Source organism: Monomorium pharaonis, unplaced genomic scaffold, assembly GCF_013373865.1.
Source record: "Monomorium pharaonis isolate MP-MQ-018 unplaced genomic scaffold, ASM1337386v2 scaffold_498, whole genome shotgun sequence".
In the NCBI taxonomy this organism is placed as follows: Eukaryota; Metazoa; Arthropoda; class Insecta; order Hymenoptera; family Formicidae; genus Monomorium; species Monomorium pharaonis.
Window position 1 is genome coordinate 9,598 of NW_023415800.1, and position 18,983 is coordinate 28,580.

The following is an 18,983-nucleotide window of genomic DNA, read 5'->3' on the forward strand; positions in this document are numbered from 1 at the left end:
AGCGCGCTGAGAGAAGAGCTCGATATGCTCGAGCCATAATACAGAAGAAAAAATCTATCGTGAATGTATGATAAGCTTTCCTTAATTTACTATTCGCAATTATGATGAAAATTAATTTAATTTTTTACAGATTCCATACGTTAATATTTCGATTATTGGTAGACTTAACCGAAAACAATATTGGACTTTTATGTTCACCTCAATTTCTTCTACTTTTTTGTGAGCGTTGTCCTACATGTTTTGGGACACCCTGTATGTATATATTATATGTGTGTGTGTGTGTGTGTGTGTGTGTGTATGTGTATATATAACAAAAAAAGAAAACTAACTTTCAAAAAAACTTTCATTCAAGTAAAAAAAACCACAGTATATACACGAACGGAAAAAATTCACAGCATACACACGCAGGGATGCGAAATCACAATTTCTAAGCTAAATATCGATGTTAAAAAGCATTTTGGAATCCTCCCTTACCCGATAAAACTAAATAATTTATTGCAAGTAATAATATCTCAACCAGGATTTGAACATGGATCTCTTATCATTAAAAAAAAACTAAATATTAAATAAGCATTTGTCCTAAATTAATTTAAAACAATTTAATAACAATTTTTAACTTATAACTCTCTCTCTCTCTCTCTCTCTCTCTTTTTCTCTCTCTCTATCTATCTATCTATCTATCTATCTATCTGTCTATCTATCTATCTTTCAATCTAACTTACTAACTCTCTCACTCTCTCTAATTTAAACTAATCTGCGATTTTACTTAATCAGAAGCTACTTTAGATTTTAATTTTGTAATATATGATTTTCCACATTTACATACATACATACATATACGAAACATACATATACATACATTAAATTACGTACATGTACGAAGATATAGTTTATAGGTAATACTCACTTGACAAAACTATTTGTTACAGTCATGTTTTTTTATGAAATAATTCACCAAATTTGCTGTTGATTCAATCAAATGAAATTCGTTGCCTTCATTTAATCAAATTTTAACCAAATATTTTTGCCAATCATTCTGAAGCCAAACAATTTGTATAAGGTAAATAATTTGTAGAACCAAGAAATTCGCATTTAATATATTTACTTATCATAAATGTCTAAAAAAATGTCTCTTTTCATTCACTATATATACCATTTTTCTCTTCTCATTCACTATATATACCATTTTTTTTTATATCTATTATTCACAATCTATCATTCACTGCTGTCACTTGCGAGCTGTCATTACATTACATTTATCTTATGCAACATGTGATCTCCGCGCTGACAGCTCTCGCAGCACGAAGTGAGCTAAGCGAGAGAACCAATCAGATCATCGCGGAAAAGAGTCAACAATAATTCGAGACTTTCGAGAAGACTTCGAGAGATGCGAGTATCGATTTAACATGCCTTTTTTTAGAAAGGACTAGAACATGCACGCGCTTCGCGCGCGCCAACTGTTATTTTTTTATTTGTTATTACACCCTGCATAAAATTACTATTGCATATAACATATATACAACTCGTTTATTTCTTAAACATTTCGGCCTTTGAAAAAAGGTTACATAGCTTAATTACATAATAACATAGGACTCTTAATGACTATTTACGCTTTTCTTTGTCATTTCTCGTCTTTAATACATTTTTCATCCATTTTGTACCTATATCTACCTCTGATAACATTTTCCTAACAGAGAAATTTTGTCTTCGCAATTCTGTAAATTCTTCTAATATTGGTTCTAAAGTCTCTACTTTTAAATTGTATAGCCTACACTTTTTCCTTTTTCCAATATCTATTCCCTAATGCCTCGTTTCCGCACTTAAATCTCGCTATCATAGACTAACTCCCTACTCTTATTTTACCCCACTAAAATATACAAAAGCTTCTCATCTATTTTTATTTCTTTGTACACTCTATTATATTTTGCCCATATTATTTTTTCATATCTTCCTTGTTTTTGTTCGTCTCTGTTTATCTTTCTAACCCTTCCAGTGAGAAATAACCATCAAATCGACATCAATTTGATTTGATCAATGCAATTTATATCAATTCTCCCTTAATTTGATATCAATTTGATGGGTTATTTTTCTAACTAAGTTATGTATATACATAAAGTTTTTTCATAGAATTCCTGATAAGTTTCAGAAATAGTTCCGTTGATTTATTTAAAAAAAATTGATATTTGAAAATATGAGGTGCTATTTTCCCCTGGCACCTCATTAATAAAAATTGAACGTTTTAACAGCAGTTATACTTGCACCCGTAATAGTTCTAGAGTTTTTGATAGATTTTAACAATAGTTCTGTATTCTACATTAAATATATTTAAACAATTTTTTAATTATACGGCTGGCACCGCACTAAAAAAGTAAACTACCATTTTATAGCGAGTTCCAGACGATTACATAGCATTTTTCAATAGTTCAGCAATAGTTCCAAAGCTTTTTGCAGGTTTCGTCGACAATTCCGGTCTTTAAGCATGTTTAAACAATTTTTTTATTAGACGGTTGGCACCGCACTACAAGAGTAAACTACTATTTTATAGCAAATTCCAGACGAGTACATAGCATTTTTCAATAGTTCTGCAATAGTTCTAAAGCTTTTTGTAGATTTTGTCGACAGTTCCGGTCTTTAAACATTTTTAAACAATTTTTTATTTGATCCTGTCTTGCACTATCAGATATGAATACTACGCTATGGTATTTAAACTTCAGCCAATTTTATGGTATCTGATAGGTATGTGTTAGTAATGTAATTGACATTTTTTAAATTTTAGAGTTGGGTTAGTTAATCTAATTTTTAACTAAGTTAATGAAATTTAATTGATTATGAAATGAATTCTATTATGTTAAAAGTTACGTAAATAAATACTAATTCTATTAAATTTACGTTAAGATTAATTTGTTTCTAGTTTAAGTAAAAGTTAATTTTGAGAAACTTTTTTATATTAAATTAAAAAGTCATATGATTTGTTTAAGTTAAATTACCAACATAATTACAATATTATTTGTCAAATATATTTAATTTTAATATAATATTTTATTTGTAAATCAACTTACAATGTCGCTCTATTGTTAACCAGTAATTCATGACATGTATAAATACTTATCCTTAGAGGTTTAGAAAGAGGTTACTTATAAATACCATTGTTTGTCAAACGAACTGTCGATAAAACCTACAAAAAGCTTTGAAACTATTGCAGAAATATATTGGAGAATGCTGTGTGGTTGTCTGGAACTCGCTATAAAATTGTAGTTTACTCTTGTAGTGCGGTGCCAGCCGTCTAATAAACAAATCGCCTAAAAATGCTAAAAACCGGAACTGTCGACAAAACCTGCATAAAGATTTGGAACTATTGCAAAACTATTAAAAAATACTATGTACTCGTCTGGAACTTGCTATAAAATGGTAGTTTACTCTTGTAGTGGAGTGCCAGCAGTCTAATAAAAAAAATTGTTTAAAAATACTTAAAGATCGAAAATGTCGACGAAACCTACAAAAAGCTTTGTCACTATTGCAGAACTATTGAAAAATGTTATGTACTCGTCTGGAACTCACTATAAAATGGTAGTTTACTCCTGTAGTGCGGTGCCAGCCGTCTAATAAACAAATTACCTAAAAATGCTTAAAGACCGGAACTGTCGACGAAACCTGCAAAAAGCTTTGGAACTATTGCAGAACTATTGAGAAATGCTATGTACTCGTCTGAAACTCGCTATAAAATTGTAGTTTACTTTTGTAGTGCGGTGCCAGCCGTCTAATAAAAAAATTTTTTTTAAATACTTAAAGACCGGAACTGTCGACGAAACCTGCAAAAAGCTTTGGAACTATTGCAGAACTATTGAGAAATGCTAAGTACTCGTCTGAAACTCGCTATAAAATGGTAGGTTACTCTTGTAGTGCGGTGCCAGCCGTCTAATAAAAAAATTTTTTTAAAATGCTTAAAGACTGAAACTGTCGACGAAACCTACAAAAAACTTTAACACTATTGCAGAACTATTAAAATATGCTATGTACTCTTCTGGAATTCGCTATAAAATGGTAGTTTACTCTTGTAGTACGGTGCCAGCCGTCTAATAAAGAAATTGCTTAAAAATGCTTAAAGACCGGAACTGTCGACGAAACCTGCAAAAAGCTTTGGAACTATTGCAGAACTATTAAAATATGCTATGTACTCGTCTGGAACTCGCTATAAAATGGTAGTTTACTCTTGTAGTGCGGTGCCAGCCGTCTAATAAAGAAATTGCTTAAAAATGCTTAAAGACCGGAACTGTCGACGAAACCTGCAAAAAGCTTTGAAACTATTGCAGAACTATTGAAAAATGCTATGTACTCGTCTGGAACTCGCTATAAAATGGTAGTTTACTCTTGTAGTGCGGTGCCAGCCGTCTAATAAAGAAATTGCTTAAAAATGCTTAAAGACCGGAACTGTCGACGAAACCTGCAAAAAGCTTTGAAACTATTGCAGAACTATTGAAAAATGCTATGTACTTGTCTGGAACTCGCTATAAAATTGTAGTTTACTCTTGTAGTGCGGTGCCAGCCGTCTAATAAAAAAATTCTTTAAAAATGCTTAAAGACCGAAACTGTCGACGAAACCTACAAAAAACTTTGTCACTATTGCAGAACTATTAAAATATGTACTTGTCTGGAACTCGCTATAAAATTGTAATTTATTCTTGTAGTGCGGTGCCAGCCGTCTAATTAAAAAATTCTTAAAAATGCTCAAAGACCGGAACTGTCGACGAAACCTACAGAAAGCTTTGTCACTATTGCAGAACTATTAAAATATGTTATGTATTCGTCTGGATCTCGCTATAAAATGGTAATTTACTCTTGTAGTGCGGTGTTAGCCGTCTAATAAAAAAATTGTTTAAAAATGCTTAAAAACCGGAACTGTCGACGAAATCTGCAAAAAGCTTTGGACCTATTGCAGAACTATTAAAACATGCTATGTACTCTTCTGAAATTCGCTATAAAATGGTAGTTTACTCTTGTAGTGCGGTGCCAGCGGTCTACTAAAAAATTGTTTTAAAATACTTAAAGACCGGAAGTGTCGACAAAACCTGCAAAAAGCTTTGAAACTATTGCAGAACTATTAAAATATGTTATGTACTCGTCTGGCACTCGCTATAAAATGGTAGTTTACTCTTGTAGTGCGGTGCCAGCCGTCTAATAAAAAAATTGCTTAAAAATGCTTAAAGACCGGAACTGTCGACGAAATCTACAAAAGCTTTGACATTATTGCAGAACTTTTAGAAAATGTCATAAAGTTGACTGAAACTCGCCAAACAGTGGTACTTTACTCTTGTGGTGCAATGCCAACAGCCAAATTAAAAAACTGTTTAAATATATTTAATGTACAGAACTATTGCTAAAATCTATCAGGAACTTTAGAACTATTACGGGTGCAAGTAGAACTGCTGTTAAAATGTTCAATTTTCATTAATGAGGTGCCACTGAAAGTTAGCACCTCATTTTTTTAAATATTTTATGTATTCGTATGGAACTCGCTATAAAATGGTAATTTACTCTTGTAGTGCGGTGCCAGCCGTCTAATAAAAAAATTGCTTAAAAATGCTTAAAAACCTGATATGTCGACGAAACTTGCAAATAGCTTCGGAATTATTACAGAATTATTGAAAAATGCTATGTACTCGTCTGGAACTCGCTATAAAATGGTAGTTTACTCTTGTAGTGCGGTGCCAGCCGTCTAATAAAAAAATTGTTTAAAAATGCTTAAAGACCGGAACTGTCGACGAAACATATAAAAAGCTTTGAAACTATTGCGGAACTGTTAGAAAATGCCATAAAGTTAGTTGAAACTCGCCAAAAAGTGGTACCTTACTCTTGTAGTGCAATGCCAACAGCCAAATTAAAAAACTGTTTAAATATATTTAATGTACAGAACTATTGCTGAAATCTATCAGGAACTCTAGAACTATTACGGGTGCCAGTACTATATTGTTACTCCATCGCTGTTAGAAGGATAGAGAAGAGACGTTAAACCCCACGACAGTAACACATATTTATCAAGTAATTTTTAATTATCTTAATTATCTTTTTTGCCAATACATTAAATATAATTATAATTCTTTTTTTTTATTTGTATTAATTAAAAAATTAATATATTGTTATTTAAAATGTATATTTTTAATTGCAGGTATGTTTAACTGAATACCATATCTAATTGTATATAATTGTATGTGGCGCCATATATAATGCTGTGTTAGTAGTGCATTTTGTATATAATTATATATAGCATTATATACAACTATATAGTCATATATAGCCATATATATTAATGTGGCTAATCTGGGTCCATATATAATCAGATATAGCACCATATCTAATTTTATATAATTGTATGTGACGCCAGATATAATGCTATGTGAGCATCCTATATATAATTATATATAGCATTATATATGGCGCCATATACAATTAGATATGCAGACTTGCCCGCTAGTTAGAGCGCGGCGCCGTCGATAGGCGGCGTACTCTCTCAGGAGCAAAGTGCAGTCGATCGGCTACATAAAGATCACTCGTAGCGTGGTTAAGGCAAGCAAAAATTAGCTTCTTGTTCCTGTCTGATGTGGAAGAGGACTGCCACTATTTTTATGATTTACTCATTAGAAATATCTATATATGGTTATTTATATATAAATATTTATATATCTGTATATGGTTACATACAATCTGATTGTATATAATGTTAATTATATATAATCATATATGATTATATATAATTATATGTGGTTGTATATAATTATATATGGCTATGTGGTTATATATGTTTATATATGGTTAATTACATAATAACATAGGACTCTTAATGACTATTTACGCTTTTCTTTGTCATTTCTCGTCTTTAATACATTTTTCATCCATTTTGTACCTATATCTACCTCTGATAACATTTTCCTAACAGAGAAATTTTGTTTTCGCAATTCTGTAAATTCTTCTAATATTGGTTCTAAAGTCTCCACTTTTAAATTGTATAGCCTACACTTTTTCCTTTTTCCAATATCTATTCCCTAATGCCTCGTTTCCGCACTTAAATCTCGCTATCATGGACTAACTCCCTACTTTTATTTTACCCCACTAAAATATACAAAAGCTTCTCATCTATTTTTATTTCTTTGTACACTCTATTATATTTTGCCCATATTATTTTTTCATATCTTCCTTGTTTTTGTTCGTCTCTGTTTATCTTTCTAACCTTTCCAGTGAGAAATAACCATCAAATCGACATCAATTTGATTTGATCAATGCAATTTATATCAATTCTCCCTTAATTTGATATCAATTTGATGGGTTATTTTTCTAATTAAGTTATGTATATACATAAAGTCTTTTCATAGAATTCCTGATAAGTTTCAGAAATAGTTCCGTTGATTTATTTTAAAAAAATTGATATTTGAAAATATGAGATGCTATTTTCCCTTGGCACCTCATTAATAAAAATTGAACGTTTTAACAGCAGTTATACTTGCACCCGTAATAGTTCTAGAGTTTTTGATAGATTTTAACAATAGTTCTGTATTCTACATTAAATATATTTAAACAATTTTTTAATTATACGGCTGGCACCGCACTAAAAAAGTAAACTACCATTTTATAGCGAGTTCCAAACGATTACATAGCATTTTTTAATAGTTCAGCAATAGTTCCAAAGCTTTTTGCAGGTTTTGTCGACAATTCCGGTCTTTAAGCATGTTTAAACAATTTTTTTATTAGACGGCTGGCACCGCACTACAAGAGTAAACTACTATTTTATAGCAAATTCCAGACGAGTACATAGCATTTTTCAATAGTTCTGCAATAGTTCTAAAGCTTTTTGTAGATTTTGTCGACAGTTCCGGTCTTTAAACATTTTTAAACAATTTTTTATTTGATCCTGTCTCGCACTATCAGATATGAATACTACGCTATGGTATTTAAACTTCAGCCAATTTTATGGTATCTGATAGGTATGTGTTAGTAATGTAATTGACATTTTTTAAATTTTAGAGTTGGGTTAGTTAATCTAATTTTTAACTAAGTTAATGAAATTTAATTGATTATGAAATGAATTCTATTATGTTAAAAGTTACGTAAATAAATACTAATTCTATTAAATTTACGTTAAGATTAATTTGTTTCTAGTTAAAGTAAAAGTTAATTTTGAGAAACTTTTTTATATTAAATTAAAAAGTCATATGATTTGTTTAAGTTAAATTACCAACATAATTACAATATTATTCGTCAAATATATTTAATTTTAATATAATATTTTATTTGTAAATCAACTTACAATGTCGCTCTATTGTTAACCAGTAATTCATAACATGTATAAATACTTATCGTTAGAGGTTTAGAAAGAGGTTACTTATAAATACCATTGTTTGTCAAACGAACTGTCGATAAAACCTACAAAAAGCTTTGAAACTATTGCAGAAATATATTGGAGAATGCTGTGTGGTTGTCTGGAACTCGCTATAAAATTGTAGTATACTCTTGTAGTGCGGTGCCAGCCGTCTAATAAAAAAATTCTTAAAAAATGCTTAAAGATCGGAACTGTCGACGAAACCTACAAAGAACTTTGTCACTATTGCAGAACTATTAAAATATGCTATGTACTTGTCTGGAACTCGCTATAAAATGGTAGTTTACTCCTGTAGTGCGGTGCCAATCGTCTAATAAACAAATCGCCTAAAAATGCTAAAAACCGGAACTGTCGACGAAACCTGCAAAAAGCTTTGGAACTATTGCAGAACTATTAAAATATGCTATGTACTTGTCTGGAACTCGCTATAAAATGGTAGTTTACTCTTGTAGTGCGGTGCCAGCGGTCTACTAAAAAATTGTTTAAAAATACTTAAAGACCGGAACTGTCGACGAAACCTGCAAAAAGCTTTGGAACTATTGCAGAACTATTGAGAAATGCTATGTACTCGTCTGAAACTCGCTATAAAAGTGTAGTTTACTCTTGTAGTGCGGTGCCAGCGGTCTAATAAAAAAATTCTTTAAAAATGCTTAAAGACCGGAACTGTCGACGAAACCTGCAAAAAGCTTTGGAACTATTGCAGAACTATTAAAATATGCTATGTACTTGTCTGGAACTCGCTATAAAATTGTAGTTTATTTTTGTAGTGCAGTGCCAGCCGTCTAATAAAAAAATTCTTAAAAATGCTCAAAGACCGGAACTGTCGACGAAACCTGCAAAAAGCTTTGGAACTATTGCAGAACTATTAAAAAATGCTATGTATTTGTCTGAAACTCGCTATAAAATTGTAGTTTACTTTTGTAGTGCGGTGCCAGCCGTCTAATAAAAAAATTTTTTTTTAATACTTGAAGACAGGAACTGTCGACGAAACCTGCAAAAAGCTTTGGAACTATTGCAGAACTATTGAAAAATGGTGTGTACTTGTCTGGAACTCGCTATAAAATTGTAGTTTACTCTTGTAGTGCGGTGCCAGCCGTCTAATAAAAAAATTCTTAAAAATGCTCAAAAACCGGAACTGTCGACGAAACCTGCAAAAAGCTTTGAAACTATTGCAGAACTATTAAAATATGCTATGTACTTGTCTGGAACTCGCTATAAAATGGTAGTTTACTCTTGTAGTGCGGTGCCAGCGGTCTACTAAAAAATTGTTTAAAAATACTTAAAGACCAGAACTGTCGACGAAACCTGCAAAAAGCTTTGGAACTATTGCAGAACTATTGAGAAATGCTATGTACTCGTCTGAAACTCGCTATAAAAGTGTAGTTTACTCTTGTAGTGCGGTGCCAGCGGTCTAATAAAAAAATTCTTTAAAAATGCTTAAAGACCGGAACTGTCGACGAAACCTGCAAAAAGCTTTGGAACTATTGCAGAACTATTAAAATATGCTATGTACTTGTCTGGAACTCCCTATAAAATTGTAGTTTATTTTTGTAGTGCAGTGCCAGCCGTCTAATAAAAAATTCTTAAAATGCTCAAAGACCGGAACTGTCGACGAAACCTGCAAAAAGCTTTGGAACTATTGCAGAACTATTAAAAAATGCTATGTATTTGTCTGAAACTCGCTATAAAATTGTAGTTTACTTTTGTAGTGCGGTGCCAGCCGTCTAATAAAAAAATTTTTTTTTAATACTTGAAGACAGGAACTGTCGACGAAACCTGCAAAAAGCTTTGGAACTATTGCAGAACTATTGAAAAATGGTGTGTACTTGTCTGGAACTCGCTATAAAATTGTAGTTTACTCTTGTAGTGCGGTGCCAGCCGTCTAATAAAAAAATTCTTAAAATGCTCAAAAACCGGAACTGTCGACGAAACCTGCAAAAAGCTTTGAAACTATTGCAGAACTATTAAAATATGCTATGTACTTGTCTGGAACTCGCTATAAAATGGTAGTTTACTCTTGTAGTGCGGTGCCAGCGGTCTACTAAAAAATTGTTTAAAAATACTTAAAGACCAGAACTGTCGACGAAACCTGCAAAAAGCTTTGGAACTATTGCAGAACTATTGAGAAATGCTATGTACTTGTTTGAAACTCGCTATAAAAGTGTAGTTTACTCTTGTAGTGCGGTGCCAGCGGTCTAATAAAAAAATTCTTTAAAAATGCTTAAAGACCGGAACTGTCGACGAAACCTGCAAAAAGCTTTGGAACTATTGCAGAACTATTAAAATATGCTATGTATTTGTCTGAAACTCGCTATAAAATTGTAGTTTACTCTTGTAGTGCGGTGCCAGCCGTCTAATAAAAAAATTTTTTTTTAATACTTGAAGACAGGAACTGTCGACGAAACCTGCAAAAAGCTTTGGAACTATTGCAGAACTATTGAAAAATGGTGTGTACTTGTCTGGAACTCGCTATAAAATTGTAGTTTACTCTTGTAGTGCGGTGCCAGCCGTCTAATAAAAAAATTCTTAAAAATGCTCAAAAACCGGAACTGTCGACGAAACCTGCAAAAAGCTTTGAAACTATTGCAGAACTATTGAAAAATGCTATGTACTTGTCTGGAACTCGCTATAAAATTGTAGTTTACTCTTGTAGTGCGGTGCCAGCCGTCTAATAAAAAAATTCTTTAAAAATGCTTAAAGACCGGAACTGTCGACAAAACCTACAAAAAACTTTGTCACTATTGCAGAACTATTAAAATATGTACTTGTCTGAAACTCGCTATAAAATGGTAGTTTACTCTTGTAGTGCGGTGCCAGCCGTCTAATAAAATAATTGCTTAAAATGCTTAAAGACCGGAACTGTCGACGAAATCTACAAAAGCTTTGACATTATTGCAGAACTGTTAGAAAATGCCATAAAGTTGGTTGAAACTCGCCAAAAAGTGGTACCTTACTCTTGTAGTGCAATGCCAACAGCCAAATTGAAAAACTGTTTAAATATATTTAATGTACAGAACTATTGCTGAAATTTATCAGGAACTCTAGAACTATTACGGGTGCCAGTACTATATTGTTACTCCATCGCTGTTAGAAGGATAGAGAAGAGACGTTGAACCCCACGACAGTAACACACATTTATCAAGTAATTCTTAATTATCTTAATTATCTTTTTTGCCAATACATTAAATATAATTATAATTCTTCTTTTTATTTGTATTGATTAAAAAATTAATATATTGTTATGTAAAATGTATATTTTTAATTGCAGGTACGCTTAACTGAATACCATATCTAATTGTATATAATTGTATGTGGCGCCATATATAATGCTGTGTTAGTAGTGCATTTTATATATAATTATATATAGCATTATATACAACTATATAGTCATATATAGCCATATATATTAATGTGGCTAATCTGGGTCTATATATAATCAGATATAGCACCATATCTAATTTTATATAATTGTATCTGACGCCAGATATAATGCTATGTGAGCATCCTATATATAATTATATATAGCATTATATATGGCGCCATATACAATTAGATATGCAGACTTGCCCGCTAGTTAGAGCGCGGTCACTCGTAGCGTGGTTAAGGCAAGCAAAAATTAGCTTCTTGTTCCTATCTGATGTGGAAGAGGACTGCCACTATTTTTATGATTTACTCATTAGAAATATCTATATATGGTTATTTATATATAAATATTTATATATCTGTATATGGTTACATACAATCTGATTGTATATAATGTTAATTATATATAATCATATATGATTATATATAATTATATGTGGTTGTATATAATTATATATGGGTATGTGGTTATATATGTTTATATATGGTTACATACAATCGTATGTGATTGTATAATGCCATTTTTTTATATGATTGTATATAATGTCATTTGAAGATCTGAAGAAAATAATGTTATTGAACTTTTACGAGAAAGAAATCTTGATATCTCAAAATTGAGTGTACCAATTTATTTGGATTGGTTGCAATTGAAAACTCACATTAATATTATCTCATGAAAAAATAATTTAGATATAATTATATATAATTATTTTTTCTCGGAAAGATTCATATATAGACTCAGTTGTTCTTATTCTTTCATATATGAAACTATATATGACTTTATAGGATTATATATATATCTATATATGATTACTCAACTTCAATAGATACAATCAGATATGACCTGATATTATTATATATAATCATATAAAGCATTTGCATTTCTTCAGATATAAGCCGGCAAGAACAATGGAGTCCATATATAAAAATATATATAAATTATATATAGTGCCCATAAATAATTTATATATAATTATATATGCTGGTATATATAAATCATATATAATTACATATAATTATATATAACGTCATATATAATTATATCTAAATTATGTTTTCCTGAAATAATATTAATGTGAGTTTTCAATTGCAACCAATCCAATTAAATCGGTACACTCAATTTTGAGATATCAAGATTTCTTTCTCGTAAATTCATTATTTACATTATACATAATAATTTTGTTTTAGTAAAATAAAATTGTATGTAGGCACATTGTAAAGCCTCTTGAATGGCAAACTGGATTTACATGTGTGTATATTACATATGAATCTGATCTGAAGAAAATAATGTTATTGAACTTTTACGAGAAAGAAATCTTGATATCTCAAAATTGAATGTACCGATTTAATTGGATTGATTGCAATTAAAAACTCACATTAATATTATCTTATGAAAAAATCATTTAGATATAATTATATATGACGTATTTAAATATATTTGATTGATTTTATTGATCTTTCGACTGATTTGTGAATGTATATGTACTTAACGTTTTTTTTTTACTTTTATAAGGTTTTGATAGAATTTATCTTCTTTTTGTAAAAATCAAGTGATAGTGTTTCTTACATAATTTTATTTAAATTGATTTATTTATTATACATTATTCATTTTTTAATTATAAACATATGTAGATGTACATAACATTATTAATATTTATATTGAATATACATGTATACGGCAATCATATTTGTTAATGCACATATGTATAAATTCTAATAACAATATTAGTAAAAACACAATATAAACACAACAAATAACATTAATATAAATAAAATTATATATGTATATACATATATACAGGGTGACAGCTAACTGGCAGCCAATCTGTAATAGATAGATATATATAGATATACTAATAGATAGATGTATAGATATACTAATATAGAAATAAACATAAATATATATATATATATATTTACGTTTATTTGTATATTAATATATCTATTAGTATATTTGTATACATCTATCTATTAGTATATCTATATATATATATACATATATCTATCTATTACAGATTGGCTGCCGGTTAGCTGTCACCCTGTATATATGCATATACATATATAATTTTAATTATATTAATGTTATTTGTTGTGTTTATATTGTGTTTTACTAATATTGTTATTAAAATTTATACATATGTGCATTAACAAATATGATTGCCGTATAGTCATGTATATTCAATATAAATATTAATAATGTTACGTACATCTACATATGTTTATAATTAAAAAATGAATAATGTATAATAAATAAATCAATTTAAATAAAATTATGTAAGGAACAAACTATCACTTGATTTTTACAAAAAGAAGATAAATTCTACCAAAATATAACCAAAATATATTTTTACCTTATAAAAGTAAAAAAGAAACGTCAAGTACATACACATTCAAAAATCAGTACAAGATCAATAAAATTAATCAAATATATTTAAAAAACTTCGAAAAATCCTCCAAAGAATAAAAATTTATTCGAAAATTATTTAAGAAATGAAAATGTTTACCAATTATAAATATTGAAACAAAAACTTAACATGTTCGAGTAGCATTAATTATATTCTTGTATACTTATCAATATCAATAACATAATATTTATACCTTCTTTTTTCTTATCTTATTTTAATCCTGATCCTTATCTTGTTTCCCGTTTCTTTCTCTCTTTCTCTCTTTTTTTCGTACCACACAATTTTTTTTTCTTAATTTTATATTCTCAACTGCGAGGTTATTTAATTCGCCATACAATATTTTTAGCAGTAATGCCTGTAATTGTCAACTATATATTTAAACTTATTATAATAAGAACTTAATTAATATACATACATTTACATAACAATATATCAATTTTTTAATCAATACAAATAAAAAAATTATAATTATATTTAATGTATTGGCAAAAAAAATAATTAAGATAATTAAGAATTACTTGATAAATACGTGTTTCTGTCGTGGCGTCCAACGTCTCTTCCTTACCCTTCTAACAGCGATGGTGATACAAAAATGGTTATATCATAATATTATTATATTAAATTAAATATGTCATAATATATTGTATTAAATTTCAACTTACTTTGTTAAGCATCAGTTAAACGTATCTGCAATTCAAAACAAATACTCTCTGCTATTTTATAATCTTCCAGTCTAAGTAATTTTTTCCCGGTATTTTTCTTGCTTCTTTTTGTGTCTTTCCGTCTCTCGTTAAACAGTCAAACTGTCAAAAACTGTCAACTATATAAACTGTCAAACTTCACACACGAACGAAGCGAGTCAAGCGCGAGACAGCCAATCGCGATCGGAATAAAGAGGCAACAATGCAATCGCGATTAGCAGGCAACTTTAGGGTTACATGGCTATTTTATAAGAGGACTAGAACATGCACGCGCTTCGCGCGCGCCAACTGTTATTTTTTTATTTGTTATTACACCCTGCATAAAATTACTATTGCATATAACATATATACAACTCGTTTATTTTTTAAACATTTCGGCCTTTGAAAAAAGGTTACATAGCTTAATTACATAATAACATAGGACTCTTAATGACTATTTACGCTTTTCTTTGTCATTTCTCGTCTTTAATACATTTTTCATCCATTTTGTACCTATATCTACCTCTGATAACATTTTCCTAACAGAGAAATTTTGTTTTCGCAATTCTGTAAATTCTTCTAATATTGGTTCTAAAGTCTCTACTTTTAAATTGTATAGCCTACACTTTTTCCTTTTTCCAATATCTATTCCCTAATGCCTCGTTTCCGCACTTAAATCTCGCTATCATGGACTAACTCCCTACTCTTATTTTACCCCACTAAAATATACAAAAGCTTCTCATCTATTTTTATTTCTTTGTACACTCTATTATATTTTGCCCATATTATTTTTTCATATCTTCCTTGTTTTTGTTCGTCTCTGTTTATCTTTCTAACCCTTCCAGTGAGAAATAACCATCAAATCGACATCAATTTGATTTGATCAATGCAATTTATATCAATTCTCCCTTAATTTGATATCAATTTGATGGGTTATTTTTCTAACTTAAGTTATGTATATACATAAAGTCTTTTCATAGAATTCCTGATAAGTTTCAGAAATAGTTCCGTTGATTTATTTAAAAAAATTGATATTTGAAAATATGAGATGCTATTTTCCCTTGGCACCTCATTAATAAAAATTGAACGTTTTAACAGCAGTTATACTTGCACCCGTAATAGTTCTAGAGTTTTTGATAGATTTTAACAATAGTTTCTGTATTCTACATTAAATATATTTAAACAATTTTTTTAATTATACGGCTGGCACCGCACTAAAAAAGTAAACTACCATTTTATAGCGAGTTCCAAACGATTACATAGCATTTTTTAATAGTTCAGCAATAGTTCCAAAGCTTTTTGCAGGTTTTGTCGACAATTCCGGTCTTTAAGCATGTTTAAACAATTTTTTTATTAGACGGCTGGCACCGCACTACAAGAGTAAACTACTATTTTATAGCAAATTCCAGACGAGTACATAGCATTTTTCAATAGTTCTGCAATAGTTCTAAAGCTTTTTGTAGATTTTGTCGACAGTTCCGGTCTTTAAACATTTTTAAACAATTTTTTATTGATCCTGTCTCGCACTATCAGATATGAATACTACGCTATGGTATTTAAACTTCAGCCAATTTTATGGTATCTGATAGGTATGTGTTAGTAATGTAATTGACATTTTTTAAATTTTAGAGTTGGGTTAGTTAATCTAATTTTTAACTAAGTTAATGAAATTTAATTGATTATGAAATGAATTCTATTATGTTAAAAGTTACGTAAATAAATACTAATTCTATTAAATTTACGTTAAGATTAATTTGTTTCTAGTTAAAGTAAAAGTTAATTTTGAGAAACTTTTTTATATTAAATTAAAAAGTCATATGATTTGTTTAAGTTAAATTACCAACATAATTACAATATTATTCGTCAAATATATTTAATTTTAATATAATATTTTATTTGTAAATCAACTTACAATGTCGCTCTATTGTTAACCAGTAATTCATAACATGTATAAATACTTATCGTTAGAGGTTTAGAAAGAGGTTACTTATAAATACCATTGTTTGTCAAACGAACTGTCGATAAAACCTACAAAAAGCTTTGAAACTATTGCAGAAATATATTGGAGAATGCTGTGTGGTTGTCTGGAACTCGCTATAAAATTGTAGTATACTCTTGTAGTGCGGTGCCAGCCGTCTAATAAAAAATTCTTAAAAAATGCTTAAAGATCGGAACTGTCGACGAAACCTACAAAGAACTTTGTCACTATTGCAGAACTATTAAAATATGCTATGTACTTGTCTGGAACTCGCTATAAAATGGTAGTTTACTCCTGTAGTGCGGTGCCAATCGTCTAATAAACAAATCGCCTAAAAATGCTAAAAACCGGAACTGTCGACGAAACCTGCAAAAAGCTTTGGAACTATTGCAGAACTATTAAAATATGCTATGTACTTGTCTGGAACTCGCTATAAAATGGTAGTTTACTCTTGTAGTGCGGTGCCAGCGGTCTACTAAAAAATTGTTTAAAAATACTTAAAGACCGGAACTGTCGACGAAACCTGCAAAAAGCTTTGGAACTATTGCAGAACTATTGAGAAATGCTATGTACTCGTCTGAAACTCGCTATAAAAGTGTAGTTTACTCTTGTAGTGCGGTGCCAGCGGTCTAATAAAAAAATTCTTTAAAAATGCTTAAAGACCGGAACTGTCGACGAAACCTGCAAAAAGCTTTGGAACTATTGCAGAACTATTAAAATATGCTATGTACTTGTCTGGAACTCGCTATAAAATTGTAGTTTATTTTTGTAGTGCAGTGCCAGCCGTCTAATAAAAAAATTCTTAAAAATGCTCAAAGACCGGAACTGTCGACGAAACCTGCAAAAAGCTTTGGAACTATTGCAGAACTATTAAAAAATGCTATGTATTTGTCTGAAACTCGCTATAAAATTGTAGTTTACTTTTGTAGTGCGGTGCCAGCCGTCTAATAAAAAAATTTTTTTTTAATACTTGAAGACAGGAACTGTCGACGAAACCTGCAAAAAGCTTTGGAACTATTGCAGAACTATTGAAAAATGGTGTGTACTTGTCTGGAACTCGCTATAAAATTGTAGTTTACTCTTGTAGTGCGGTGCCAGCCGTCTAATAAAAAAATTCTTAAAAATGCTCAAAAACCGGAACTGTCGACGAAACCTGCAAAAAGCTTTGAAACTATTGCAGAACTATTAAAATATGCTATGTACTTGTCTGGAACTCGCTATAAAATGGTAGTTTACTCTTGTAGTGCGGTGCCAGCGGTCTACTAAAAAATTGTTTAAAAATACTTAAAGACCAGAACTGTCGACGAAACCTGCAAAAAGCTTTGGAACTATTGCAGAACTATTGAGAAATGCTATGTACTCGTCTGAAACTCGCTATAAAAGTGTAGTTTACTCTTGTAGTGCGGTGCCAGCGGTCTAATAAAAAAATTCTTTAAAAATGCTTAAAGACCGGAACTGTCGACGAAACCTGCAAAAAGCTTTGGAACTATTGCAGAACTATTAAAATATGCTATGTACTTGTCTGGAACTCCCTATAAAATTGTAGTTTATTTTTGTAGTGCAGTGCCAGCCGTCTAATAAAAAAATTCTTAAAAATGCTCAAAGACCGGAACTGTCGACGAAACCTGCAAAAAGCTTTGGAACTATTGCAGAACTATTAAAAAATGCTATGTATTTGTCTGAAACTCGCTATAAAATTGTAGTTTACTTTTGTAGTGCGGTGCCAGCCGTCTAATAAAAAAATTTTTTTTTAATACTTGAAGACAGGAACTGTCGACGAAACCTGCAAAAAGCTTTGGAACTATTGCAGAACTATTGAAAAATGGTGTGTACTTGTCTGGAACTCGCTATAAAATTGTAGTTTACTCTTGTAGTGCGGTGCCAGCCGTCTAATAAAAAAATTCTTAAAAATGCTCAAAAACCGGAACTGTCGACGAAACCTGCAAAAAGCTTTGAAACTATTGCAGAACTATTAAAATATGCTATGTACTTGTCTGGAACTCGCTATAAAATGGTAGTTTACTCTTGTAGTGCGGTGCCAGCGGTCTACTAAAAAATTGTTTAAAAATACTTAAAGACCAGAACTGTCGACGAAACCTGCAAAAAGCTTTGGAACTATTGCAGAACTATTGAGAAATGCTATGTACTTGTTTGAAACTCGCTATAAAAGTGTAGTTTACTCTTGTAGT

General features: G+C 30.5%; 1 long non-coding RNA gene across 1 annotated transcript; it reads right to left on the reverse strand.

The window, feature by feature from the left end:
* Positions 1–5,289: 5,289 nt before the first annotated feature.
* Positions 5,290–16,494, reverse strand: LOC118648535. The gene is made up of 4 exons (XR_004965322.1): positions 16,228–16,494; positions 16,185–16,188; positions 12,546–12,549; positions 5,290–5,300 (listed from the first exon to the last, which is right to left on the reverse strand). It is a non-coding gene; the product is annotated as an uncharacterized LOC118648535 (long non-coding RNA).
* Positions 16,495–18,983: the final 2,489 nt, after the last annotated feature.